Raw genomic sequence first — 14,453 nt, forward strand, 5'->3', positions numbered from 1 at the left:
GCTGACGCAACGATGACAACTTTTCTGCGCAGCGACGCTTCTCTTCGGCTTTTTTACGGACGCTTCCGATGTCGCCATCGGTGCAGCCCTGAAGAAACACGATCACGACGACTTCTGGAAACCTCTAGGCTTCTTCTCCAGAAAGCTTTCGGACACCGAGAGGCGTTACAGCACCTGTTATAGGGAGCTTCTCGCAACCTTCGGTTCGGTCAAACATTTTAGCAATATCTTCGAGGAGCACCCGTTTACGCTACTGACAAAGCACAAGCCGCTGTCACTCGCAGCTCAGCAGCCACCAGAGAAAGCGTCGCCTCGCCAATACAGACAGCTCGACTATTTGCTGCAATATTAGATCTCTCTAGCGTACGTCAAAGTCCTCGATAACACCGCTGCAGAGGCCTTCACCAGGGTTAAGGCAATCAAGATGCCATCATGCATGGACCTCACGACTCTCGCTCAAGACCAGCGCAACGACACAGACGGAGAAATGCTCTTTGGCACCACGCTCCGCGTCCCGGGCGACTTCTTTGTTACAGTAAATCTACGAGCCTTGATAAACAGACTCCGCGCTGTCCCAGGCGCCAGACACCTTCCACCTTGAACACCATTTACCGCTTACGTGTTCAGAAGGGTAGACACGGTTCGGACGACACTGCAACCGCCCTATACGGGGCCACACAGGGTGCTTTGCCGGCTGAGCGAGCAGGCATATGTCATCGACATCAACGGCGTTGCCAAAACCATCTCCACGTTGTCGCTCAAGCCAGCCTACCTGGAGGTAGCCGACATTCCAGAAGCGCCGGCACTTCCAGCAGCCGCGCAGCCACGTCTAGCACCCGCGCGCCGAGCACAGCCACGTCTAGCACCCGCGCAAGCCGCGCAATCATCGCCCGAGGCAGATCCTTCCACTCAAGGGGACTCAGCGCCAGCACCATCCGCACCGACTCATCGTGCGCCGCTAGCATTTGCCCTAGCACCTTCAACAGCTTTCCCGAAGCCCTGTCCCGCCGCCACATCCCTCCACAGGCAAAGGAAGACCGTTTCGTTTCGGATGCAGTTTCGTTCTGGGAACAAAATTTAAAAAAACGCCCCTCACTAATTGAAAATACATAAAAAATGCTAAATTTTCCATATTTTTAAAAATTTTTAAATCAGAAGGAATTTTGGGCAGAGCTTTGTTACGTTTGACGTGGAACGTCCCATATATATATATATATATATATATATATATATATATATATATATATATATATATATATATATATATATATATATATATATATATATATATATATATATATATATATATATATATATATATATATATATATATATATATATATATATATTGTAACGGGGTGTGAATTCGATCAGCTAATTCGTCGAACGACTGAATCGCGTTCCCTCGATGCAGCAGGATTTCTCTCTGCCCGCGAAACACCACCGTTGCATGCAGCTGTTTCAGCTGTTTCTGTTTGCTAGGTCTGCGCGCCTGCCGGCGCGTGCTCGGCTACTCAACAGCGTTACATAAATACTCTTAAATAACGCCCGCGGAGGCGGCGGTATTCGCAGGAAGGAACAAGGATCGGAAATAAGCGAACGAGGTTCAGAAATGACGACGACTCACGTTAAATAAAAAGACTAGGGTTATATTTGTCAGTCGCGAAATAAACGTGAAGTTACAATGATAAATTATAATACGCGAGTCGCCAACAACTTTGCGACTCGCCGCGACGCTAGAACATTCGCGCTCGCACGCGTGTATCGACGTGAAGGTCGCGCGCGCCGGATCACCCTCGCATGGGCGATATCCACACACCAGGCACTCTCTCTCTCATGCACTACGCGCCACACAAACCTTCTCTCTTTCGTCGAAGACGCTCGTAGTCCTGGAAAGGACGCAAGACTCCGTAACCACCCTGGACCGCTATGCTCAGGCTGGGGTCACCGGACTCCGCGTCACACTCACACACGCAAAAATCCTCTCGAAGTCGCTGACACAGCACAGCACTAACACTACCGCGAGACCTTGGAAAGCTTAGCGTAGTCGCGTGTATGTTTAGCGAAGGCCGAGAGCTATCTGAGCGCGCTCCTGAAGGGTTCACCCGTGCGCTCGCCCTCTCTATCTCTTTCGCGCCTATTGCCGAATTCGCACGTGTTTATTATCGCGCACGCGACTCTACGCGATTTCGTCGCGGCGCAGCGGTACTCATACCGCTACGAGTTGGCTGTGGTGCTCAACTCGTTACAACCCCTCCCTAGAATCGATCTACCGATCCGATGTCGATTTTATCTTCGTACGTCCGCGATGAATCGTCACATCACGCAGCGCGATAATGGATCTGGGGGTACTGGGGTAATAAAAGAAAACTACGCTCTCATGGTTATATTCGGGTCTAGGCTTTTATTTGGCCTTATGCAGCCGTACATTTGGGCATTTGTTGCTTCTTGCGACATTGGGGTGTCCGCAGACGTAGCAGGACTTCTGTGACGTCCTGTCTGCGGCTCCCGATGTCGTTACGCGTACCGCACTCTTCGCGCAAGGGCGCCGCTCTGCTTCCGCCGCGCTAGCCCGTCCAGACGCCTGGAACCGGCGTGCGCGGGCTCGGTCTTCGGCGAGGGCTGCCTCTGCCCTGGCTATCTCGCGCTCGGCCTCTTCGCGCTGGCGTCGCGCCTCTGCCAGCTGTCGTTAGCTACGGGTCGCCCGACCCGCGACGACGCTGGGTCTGGCGCACGTGGGCGGCGTAGACCCGTCGCGGTGGTTTCGCCCACGCCGGTAGCCAGCGGAGGTGGATTTTGGCGGGTCATCGCCAACGCCCCCTATTCCTCTCCATCCGTCTCCGGAGCGAGGTACGCTTCCACCTCGTCATCGGGAGGGAAAGCACTCCACGGATCTTCTCCCTCGCCCACCTCCCTGATGACCACATGTGGCCGCTCCTCCCTATATAAAATTCCTACTTTAGGTCCGCAGTCCTTTGTGCGCGCGTTTTCCGCGGTGACGTCGACAGGTTAGTAGTTGTCGTTGCATGCCCGCGGTTGCGCGAACCCTTCGGACGACCAGGCCTCCTCTTCTCGGTGTCGATCTCCGCTCTTGGAATCTCTGGCGTAGGTCTCACACGCCTAGCCGTGTACACCTTTTTTCCTGGACGACCTCTCTTCTTGATCGCAGGGTTTATTTCGGTCACGCGCGTCTTTTCCTTTCGCTTCGGACGGCCGCAGACAGAGTATCGCTCGCTTTGCGCTGGTACTTTGCTAGTACCCGCGTCTGCGCTCGCATCCCTCGGAGGTTGAGCGTCGCCATCTCCTTCGCTCTTCTGCTATTCTTCGTCCGTCGCTGACGAAAAGAAAGGCTTCAGCTGCGCAGCTGGTGCAAGGTCTACTTGCGCACACACCTCATCGACAAGTCGATAGGTATTGGTGCCGCGTATATCTACTATTTTATACGGCCCAATATATGGTGGCGCTAACTTCGCGGAGCGTTGCTCTGCTCCAGAAGACAACATGTGATTTTGCCTCATCACTAACTAAGTCTCCGACTTTGTATGACACCGGTTTACGCTTGGCGTCATAGTAGCGCTTCTGGCGATCTTGCGCATCTTGCGTCCTCTGTGACGCTTGCTCGCGCAGCTGTTTTAAATCCCACATGCGATCGTGTCATGCATCGATCGCGCGTCGCTGCAATTCTTCTTCTGCGGCGGCGTCCTGCTCGCGCCTTGCCGTGGAAGGTTTCCTCGGTTGAGTCCCGTACATTAGGCTAGCCGGATTCACACCTCTCGATGAATGGGGTACGGTATTATATCCAAAGGCGATGTCGCTCAATCGCTCGTCCCATGTGTTATGGCTTTCCTCGATGAGCGCACGCACCATGTTATTTATGGTGCGATTCACCCTCTCTACCGGGTTCGCCTGGGAGTGGTAAGCTGCTCTCGGAGATGCAGCAGGATTGTCTTTGCGTTCGCCCGCTTAATCGGAATGCATTCTATCCAGTGGGTAAACAAGTCTTCGAATATGAGAATATATTCGTTTCCTCGAGCGGTCTTTGATTTCGGCCCCAAGACATCTCCCGCTATGATTTGCCATGGCCGAGTAATCTCGTTTCCTCATCAGGCCGCTTGGCGGGCGCTGCTAGACTTTGCATTGCTGACAAACGAAGCATCGTCGAACATACTCAGCGACGTCGGTATACATACCGAGCCAGTAATAGTACATTACGACGCGCGCACAAGTTTTCTCACGCTCCTGGTGACCAACTGATGGCTCGTCGTGACATTCTCGCAAGATTTCTGCTCGCTCTTCTTTTGGCACGATGACTTTCCATGCCGTATCGTCATTCATAGACGCTGGCAATTTCTCATCCGGGCAGAAGTAGTACAGCTGCCCGCCGTACATCTTATACAGCGAATCTTTGCTCGAATGCAGCTGTATCTCACGGACCTTTTCGCAGTACCATTCGTCCTGGGTCTCGCTTGCCCATCCGACTGCCTCGACTTGTACTGCGTCCTCTTCGTACATACGCGACAACGCGTCTGGTACGGGATTACCAGCCCTTTCCTATGTTCCACAGTGTAGACGTGGCCCTGCATTTCTAGTGCCCATCTGGCTAAGCGTCCGGTGGGATTATGCAAGTTGCGAGTCCAACCACGGCGATATCTATCGCCCCTGCTGTAGCCATTGCAGCCACCTGAAGTTGGACAATCTTTCGCTCCTTCTTCAGATACAGGACGTTTTCATTTGGATCGTGGACTGCGCCGAACAGGCGTCCGAAATTCATCCCAACTAGACATTCGTTGGTCGCTTCGGGCATGATCGCCACCGTTACGTCGCGTTGTACACCCGCAACGTCGAATGATAAGTCCACAAATCCCACGATCGGTGACGTCTGACAATTGGCAAACTGTGCTTGACGGCCATCGCGTTGTCGCAAAGGTCGACCGCAGGCGCTAGCGATCTGAAGTCCTAACGACCCCATCACGGTCATAGCGGCACCTGGGTCGTAGAGAGCTCTTACTCTGAACCCTCCGATGCCTACTTGTACCCACCAGCGCGACTTGTCTTCGTTTGGAGATATCGTCGGCTGGCGAGACTCGCTGGACAACAGTGCGACCATACGATCAAAATCCCCTGAGGTTCCGCGCGAGGTATCGGCTACGCCCTCCGTCACGTGTCTCTCCTCTCGGTAAGACTCCTCGCGTGACGGTTCAAGAGGAGCAGTAACCTCGCCTACTCCTCCTTTTTGCCGTTTCCCTTACCCAAGGGACATTCTCGGGCAATGTGACCTTTTCCACGGCATTTGAAGCACTCTATTGGCTTCTTTTGCTCTCTTTGGTCCGATTGACCGGCATTCTCGCTAGACCTCTGGCTTTTGCGCTTCGGACTAGGAGACTTGCCTCTCTCTTTCCTAGGTCCGGAGCGTCCTCGCTGAGGGGCTGACTTCTTGTTGCCTCCTCCCGCGTTGGCGTGTTTCGCCGGTTGCGCCATTGCTGCAAGCTTCGTGTCGAACAGCTTACCTATGGCGTCAACCAATAAGGGCAGGGTGTCGGTTTGCTCCGCAAACCTCATAGCTGCCACCGGCGTTTTACCGCCAGTCTTCGGCGTTTCGCCCTTAAATGCGTATTCGGGGACGATTGCTACACCAGGCTTCGGAGGTGCTCGATACGAGGCTTCGCATGCTAGTGCGGCCTCGAATTCGACTGCTGCTTCGAGCAACTGCTCCACGGTAGAGAAATCTTTCCGCTAGAGCCCGCGTTTGAGACTAGGCAGCATATTGTGATAGATCCGATCCAGTTGCTGGCTAGCGTCTGGTCGGGGCACCATCCTCCGCATTATACCTTGCAGGTTATTCACGTACACCCGCACGCGTTCGCCAGGCCCTTGCGTCCGCGAAATCACTTCGCTCAGTAATTTCTGCTGGTAGCCTTGCGTCTGCCCATCATCGCTTGATGCACTCGCAGAAATCGTCCGGAGAGCCGGGTCTGTAACCACTCGTACGCATTACCCGTCAATACTTGTAATGACGCTAACATCTGCGCATCGGACAGGTCATCTAGCATTCTGCGTCCTTCCATGCGTTGCAAGAAGTTCTCGACGCTCTGTGACGAGGCCCCGGTGAACTTAATCCCCCATTTGTTCACCGCAGGACCGATGGGTCTGTTGCTCTGTCTTCGCGACACATCGTAGTTGCTACTCTCGTTCAGCGCTTGCGTATGCGCGTTCGTCGCATTCGCATTCCTTCCCCCCCCCCCCCCCCTCCCCTAGCAACTACTGGAGGTTGCGAATAGAGAGGATTCGCCGGGATCCAAGTGTTGGAAGTACTACTAGCCACTGCGTCCGCGTCTTCGCGGAAGCTGCTGTGTTTCATGTGATTGATACTATACGTATCCTGGAAATTCACATGACCGGCTCTGCGTGAGCTCTGTGGATTGCCCTCGCTTGCTGGTGGCTCCACCCTTGTACTGGACGCTATGTTAGTCGGCCATTGTGACATCATGGCCTCCATTTTGCACATCAGCGCCCTCATTGTTGCGGTATTCTCAGCTATCGACTGACTGAGCATGTCATTCTGAGCTATCAAATTTTGGTATCGGTTGAGCGGTCGATTGCTCATTGTTGCAGCGTTTTGCTGGGAACTGGCGTCTAAACCGCTAGTCACTGCCGCTGCGCCCATGACTGCGCATGGTGCAATGACCTTCACACTGCGAAACTTTCCGTTTTGCCAGACGTATTCGCCTTTACCTTCGCTCGCCGTAGTTGTCGGCGTTGTTCTTGTCGTCGTTGTCGTCGTCGTCGTGGTTACTGTCGTAAGCAGATTCCCTGTCGGCACCTCTGTTATGCCTATTCCATTCTGGTCTCGTCCTTGCGCCTCCTGCGCCGTTAACCTGGCTTGGTCTTCCGGCGTCGACGCTGGCGTTTGTGCCTGTTCACTCTCCTCAGTGACTGGCATTTCTGCGAATGTCTCGCATTGTCATCGCGTTTAGCAGTTGTAGGTTAGACCCTGACGTTTGGCCTAATCCTTGCGCCGTTAACCGTAGTTCATCTCGATCGCCGGCGTCACCATGACTTCGTTGGCCGCGATCTCTTGTTGTAACAGCTTCAGAGGGTGTGGCTGTTCGGCGTCATAATCGCCCGTATAAATCGAGCGTGTCGATATTTGCTCGGCTGTTGCGTCAATGAATGACTTTCGCAATTCCTCCCTCTTCACTCTCGCCATTATTGTCGAGGTGTCTAGGCTCTGTCTAAAATCTGACTCGGTATACTCTCCGAGGAGCCATCGGTTTAGCCTAGATACGCGATCTAATCGCTTGCCGTCTGGCTTCAACTGCATACTCTCGAGGGCATCATCCATCTCTTCTTCGTCGATGCCCAAGCACCAATTCTCGACGACCTTCTCTACTTCGCACTCACTCCAGATAGCCCCTAGATTGTATTCTTGGGTAAAAATGTACCTTATGTCGACACGAATTTATCAAATTCATTGGCTTATAAATGGCTAATTTGATAAAATTAGTAAGAATGTTAATTACTCATACCTTATGACTTAAAAAACGTTCTACAACATTCTGAAATTGATAAAAAGTCAGAAGTAATCTCTCATACCTTTTTTTCGCAAAATTAAACTATTGCGAGTACTATACTATACCTTCAATTTTGGAGAATTAAAGAGCATTGTGTATGAATTAAATGTATCAAAAAAAATCGTAACTTCTTGTAGATGATGTCTAGGTGCCCTCCCTGATCAACGGGACATCGTCTACAAGGACGAGCATCGTATATACGTATCGGGTGACATGAAATGTACTAGGTTATAAGTCTCCAATTTGCATGTAAAACCACTTATTAGCCATTATATCATGTTTGTTTTCTACATAACTTCTAGTAGTAGGTCAGGCCTATTCTGAAACTTTACAGCTACATTTTTACCATAAAAAGGTATCTTTTTACTGTATTGAGGTTGTCGGAGTCCGGATCGAACATTCATATTTTAAGATTTAAAATGTAAATAAGGTAGCCTTAACACATATATAGGGCTTTAAAAGTATTTTTATTTGAAATTTCAGAAAATTTCACAAAAAAAGTATCTAGGTAGTTTTAGTTAAAAATGCATCCCTTATGAGCTACAAATCATTAAAAATAGACAAAAAATGCCAAAATTGCTTGAAACCTCGACTTTGACCAGCTAGAAGCCAAATGAAGGAATCGCGATGAAATTTTTTTTGGGGAGTCACGTACAACATATAGAACATATATATACAGTTTGGGCAAAAATTAAAATTTTCATCTTCAATTTCACAGAGAACCACCCATATTATATGGTTCGAATAGTCCTTATCATGATTATCCTCAGCATCATCTGATCTTTCACATCCGAAAATTTTCATTTAGCATTTTTATACATCTAAACTTGTACTATTAGTGTATAAAAAAAATTATATTTTTCTGTTTTAAATAAGAGGTAATTGTGTTTGTACGTGCATACATACGTACGTACGCTACTTTGCTAATGTTTATTGTTAATGCTTGCAAAAACAAATTATTCAAAAGTTAAAATTTCCAAGATGAATCCATGTGTTTATAAGCAAAGATTACAATCGATATTAAAAAATTAATTGTTGCAGAATATTTTAACAAAATACAGGGATGTTTACAGAAAATATCGTTTTCTAAAATAAAGAATTTTAATATTATGTATATTTTAAGTGATTTTAAGTAATCTCATTGATTTGATTCCGAGAAATAGATCAAATACTGAAAATACACGCTTTGCTGTGTTACACGATAACTGAATTTTTTTTTCCACTCGCCCGCTTATGTCCAGCATGTTATAGTACATTCCACAACTAGGGGTGAATGTTGGCTTTTTCAAGCGAGGATGATGATTGAGCACGAGTGGGAGTCTCGGGCACCGGAGGCGCCCGAGACGAACATGAGTGCTCAACCATCTTCCAAATCTGAAAAAGCCAATTTGCTCATTGTTGTGAACTGTGCTTATTATAATCAGTGCATCGATAACGCTTCTTTTAGCCTGCCTGAAAAAGCAGAATCGTCCAGTATCTCATGGTAGAATTTCATTGTAAATCTGAATTGTGTTCAATGTCACACGGACCGATCAAGGGGCGCGATAGCGCCGCTTTGGCAAGAAAAACTAGGAAGTACGATTTGTCGACGGCGCGACCCTATATACTTTGAAATTAGGTGTTCCTAACCTTAAAAAAAATCTCGATTGCATTGAAATCATTATTATTGCGCGTATGCGCAATCTGTTGGTATCTACTTAAATATATTATCCTAATTTTTCATATATAAAAGGTTCATTCAAGAATATTAAGTTATTAACTTGATATTGCAAGTTGAAAATTTGCTCGGTATATTTCATTTCGTTCAGAGTTTCCATGCTCTCCTGATATTTTTCGTCTCCTCCGGTCACGTGACTTTCGGTGAGTATATTTGGTATTATACACCAGTGTTTACAGTAGTTAATCTACTTTACCGACATTCGTCTGCTACTCAGCGACACGTGATTATAATATGCATGTAATGCTATAAGTATATATGCATATATTGCTATACGATTATATACGCGATGCGATCAATGTCTGAACCAATAGTAGCTTGTTGTCTATCGAATAGATCAAGATTTAATGAAGTGCAATAGCAAGAAGAATATGCTTTGTAAAAGATGTGAAATCTCTAAAAAAAAAAAATACTTTTTCCAAAAGTGAAAATCTTGGCAAGAAAAAGGCTAATAAACGTAGTGAAATCTCTAAATATAAAAATGTCAAGTAAATGTTTTTTTGCTATATGGATTAAGATATAAAACTAAAGTTAAAATTATGTTTTCCCAAAAAATAATATTTACACCAGTACTGGCCCTCATTATTTGAAATTTATAAATTTTACTTATTTTAAACAACTTATAATAAATATATTAGAGGTTACAAATTTTGAATGATTATCACCTGATTATCATCAACATTTTATCTCACATAAACGCATATTTATAACTATCAGCTTTATTCAAAATACTGAGCCGAAATCACCGGACCGAAATCAGCTGACGTTTTGGCATGATTATCAGCTGATTATCAGCTGATTATCAGTTGATTGTCATCTGATTTTTTTCAGTAGGGAATGAAGCTGCTGTAGCCTAATTACGATTCAAGGGCCTAAACCGAGTCATTGAACGTCTTAATAAAGCCTGCTACCACATCAACCTTAATAAGACTTCCAGGTTGTCACCATAGCTTCGTTCTAACTAGAATAAACCAGACAAAAATTCCGGGTGCACGACATTTGCCTTCATTCTACTAGAATTGTCCACTAATCTCAGCTGGCTCTCAGTAGCCAAGTTTCAAACTTGATTCATGCCTTTTTATTAAGTTATCACGCTCGTCAATACAGTTTTTTTAGTAAGTGAATTTTCTTAGGAATGAATAAGTAGAATATCACAATATTTATACAGAAAGTAGTTCTTATCATGATTCATCAACATGATTTCGTTAAGAATTTCTATATTTTAGTTTTTTAGTTATAATGGTTAAAAAATTTGCACTTTTTGCTCTAACGAACAGTAATCTAAACTCTCTGCGGTATGGAGATGAACGATTTTATACTCTTTAAGGTACGTATTCAGTGTGTTTCAAAAATAACATAAAAATGAACGATTTTTACGTTATATTGTGGGAGGGGGGGCTTTCACCTTATTCAAATCACATGGAAAATAACAAAAATTTGTCTTATTTTGCGGGAGGGCTGTGCAGGAAGCTGGTATAATATATATATATATATATATATATATATATATATATATATACACACACACACACATATATATGGGACGTTTCACGTCAACCGGACCATCAGTGCACCCAAAATTTGGGTTAACCTAACAAGACGTTTGAGGTCTCAAAATGATCGTCCGGTCAAGGGCTTTTGAAAAAGTTCTGGCCTTTTCAAAAATCCAATGTGGCGCATAAAATATGGAGCCTGAAACCCACGTTTTCATAGCACATTCAACAAAAACCATAGTAAAAATGTTCTAATTTGTGAAATATCCCACCAAAAAGCATGTACAACTCATGATAGGACATATTATTGACAATGCTGACGGAATTCCAAAATCAAAAATGGCGGAATCAAAATGGTGGACATTATACCTCCACCAAACCCATTTTACCGCAACAAATGATTTTAGATCAGTTTAAAGTTTCGATATGGGGGTTTTCGGGGTCATTGAATCCTAGCTTGACCTCGAAATTTCAAAATTTTAAATGGTGGATCCAAAATGGCGGACATTATACCGCCACTAAACCAATTTTACCGCAACAAATGATTTTAGATCAATTTAAAGTATCGATATGGGTGTTTGTGAGGTAAATGGTTATAAATGTATTATCGGAATCAGTATTTGTGCACATTAATCTTATATTTTTCCGGTCTATTAGATTTAGAATTATCTGTCTGCGGTTTTTGCACTTACATTTTTCTATTGTTCTGTGTATATGTATATGCCTGCGTGGATGAAAAACGTATATAATTTAGCCAAATGAATCAATCTTTAATGACATTTTGTGCACTCTTATCAATTCTGGCTCCTCGTTCGTGGAGTTTTTACTGGTGATAAATGGCTTTCGCCGATATCATAAATTACTCTGTTCCTAGGTTCATTGGCATTTGAGTAATGCATGACTTTCAACGTTTCATTATTTTCTGGGATAAATCCATGCCCCATTTGTATGTTTGTGACAGGTGGACAGTTTTTAAATCTCTTTGTTAGGAATTGACGAGTTTGTTCGTGATCTTTTTTGGTGTATAAGAAAAATTTTATATTGAATGATCGCCCATTAGCCCATGAATAAAGAGCTTTAACATCTAGAATTGCTTTATTTTTTGCAGCTTGCAAGCTCGCTCTTGTAGCTTCTCTTTTTACTATCGCTCCAACTCCATCGCAACTACCTTTTCCGTGTGCTGTTGCAAAATTCAGCATCAACGCCAAAATCTCTCTTATGACTCATTAAACTACTCATTTGATAACGATTTTTAAAATGCTGTTTAGCACCGTCAGTAGCAGATATTACCTTTTTACTGTGGGACAAACCTTGCGAGTTTCAGGTATAAGCTTTTGCTGCATTATGTATACTGCAGTGGCATCATGAGTAGAACAGTCGGACATAGATACTGTACTAAAATGCTTTAGCTTGCCTTCAGATTTATAATAAACAACAGCAGAAAAAATCGTACTTTGATCATTATTAAAATGAAATGCCTGTGTAGCATCTTGGGCTGTAAAAGCATAGTTCTCAGCAAAATCCAATTGAGCAAGAACCTCTTCATCTGAAAGATTATTTTTCTTCCCAGAAATAAACTTTGATTGTTCCTTAGCGATGAAGTGATGAGGTATCAACTTTTCTAGGCTAGAACATAAAGTTTCAATAAATTCTTGCGATGTTAGGCATTGTTTTATCAAAGTGTATCTATCGGTTGATTTCCACGTGCTGAAGATGACTTGATCAATATTGTGCTCATCCATAATGTTCTCAACTGAAGTCTTTGCACAAATTGTCATTGGACACGAGCCGTGTACTTGCAGCATTAGGCTGTTGGAAGAGGGGCGAGGTACAGCGCTGGACCCGGCCTCCTTATGTGCCCTCCGCGACGCTACTTCACTTGTGGGTAATGCGCAGCCGCCTAGCGGCGCGCCGCGGTGATAAGCGCTGCAGCGTGCGTGGCGTGTTCGGCGGGTTTCGCGTTAGCAGGGGCTTTTCGCGAGAGAGCCTGCGGGTGGGTTATGACAAATATCCGCCAGTTTATATTGGCCATATTGAATTTTGAAATTTCGAGGTTAAAATAAGATTCAGCGGCCCCTTAAACTCCCATACCGATACTTTAAACTGATTTAAAATCGTTCATTGCGGTAAAATAGTTTTGGTGGTTGTATAATGTCCACCATTTTGATTCCGCCATTTTTGATTTTGGAATTCCGTCAGCATTGTCAATAATATGTCCTATCATGAGTTGTACATGCTTTTTGGTGGGATATTTCACAAATTAGAACATTTTTACTATGGTTTTTGTTGAATGTGCTATGAAAACGTGGGTTTCAGGCTCCATATTTTATGCGCCACATTGGATTTTTGAAAAGGCCAGAACTTTTTCAAAAGCCCTTGACCGGACGATCATTTTGAGACCTCAAACGTCTTGTTAGGTTAACCCAAATTTTGGGTGCACTGATGGTCCGGTTGACGTGAAACGTCCCATATATATGTGTGTGTGTGTGTATATATATATATATATATATATATATATATATATATATATATATATATATATATATATATATATATATATATATATATATATATATATATATATATATATATATATATTATACCAGCCATAATTTGAAGTCATTATATATATATAATTTCAGAATTTGACGTAAATTGAATAATCTTATTTAAACATATCATGAATCATTCATCAGCAACAATTGAACAGCCTGTAATTCATGGGAGACTATATTCGATTGTTCCTCCACCGGGGGTTGCCACCTTGTCGAGTGCCCGCTTTTTAGGGCCTGGTGTGGGAGCTCGTCCTGCGAGTCTTCGTGGTCGCTTCGGCTCCGGTGACGGGAGCGTGAAGTCCTGATCTCGGGTCGTCCTGGCGTGGCTGCAAAATTGGGCTGATGCGGGATACCGCCTCTCGGGCTCAAGAGTAGTATACAGGATCCTCGTAAAACGGGCACTGCTGTCAGGCCTCTCCCCTGACCGAGGTCGGGACTCGGAGTTCCCGAGGGCGACCTATGGACTGGCCGAAGGCTAAGGGCAGCCCCCCATTGCGTTCTGGAGGAGGCACAATGGGTATTTCATCCAACCACTAATCCCAAGGTGTGAGCCATCGTGCTGAGGGGACTAGTTGGCCGCTGGGGTACGAGTCGGTCGCAATTGATGCCTCGGGGAAACCTGGCGAAATCTCCGAGTATCTAGCCTTACTGCCACATGCGGGGCTCTGTGGTGGCGGACCTTTACTTCCCTAGCTACTCGTGGGACTTTTTATGGAACCTTACACAACAAATTTAGATGAGGGAGGAAGGGGGAGTGAAGCTGAAGGCTACAGGGCGGCACCGCCTAGTCAGCTGGAGGGGAGCACCCCACCGCGAAACCGGAGGGGAAGAGTATCAAGGGCAACACTGCCTATAATACTCTGACCCGATGGATTACTGGGGCAGCTAGCACCAGTAAAAACGTGAATAGTGACCCCGCTGGGGCCTCAACTGCTGGGGACTCTTCGCTGAACCCAACAGAGATCGTAGCGGGTGGAAGCTCTGGAGAACCAGGGTGGGCAGGTCAGCATGGGGGAGGACCTGCAACAACAGCCATCAGGGGCGAATACGCGCACTGCTGGTGTATCCGACACGGATCTCGCCGGAAGGGCTCAAAGTACCCTCAGGCAGATCTAGT

The 14,453-nt window shown here is 45.7% G+C and overlaps 1 protein-coding gene across 7 annotated transcripts in view; it reads right to left on the reverse strand.

The window, feature by feature from the left end:
- LOC103316546 overlaps nucleotides 1-14,453 on the reverse strand; it is a 463,261-nt gene that overhangs the window by 446,118 nt on the left and 2,690 nt on the right. The gene's annotated exons all lie outside the window — the stretch shown is intronic.

This window comes from Nasonia vitripennis (assembly GCF_009193385.2).
Source record: "Nasonia vitripennis strain AsymCx chromosome 4 unlocalized genomic scaffold, Nvit_psr_1.1 chr4_random0007, whole genome shotgun sequence".
NCBI lineage: Eukaryota > Metazoa > Arthropoda > Insecta > Hymenoptera > Pteromalidae > Nasonia > Nasonia vitripennis.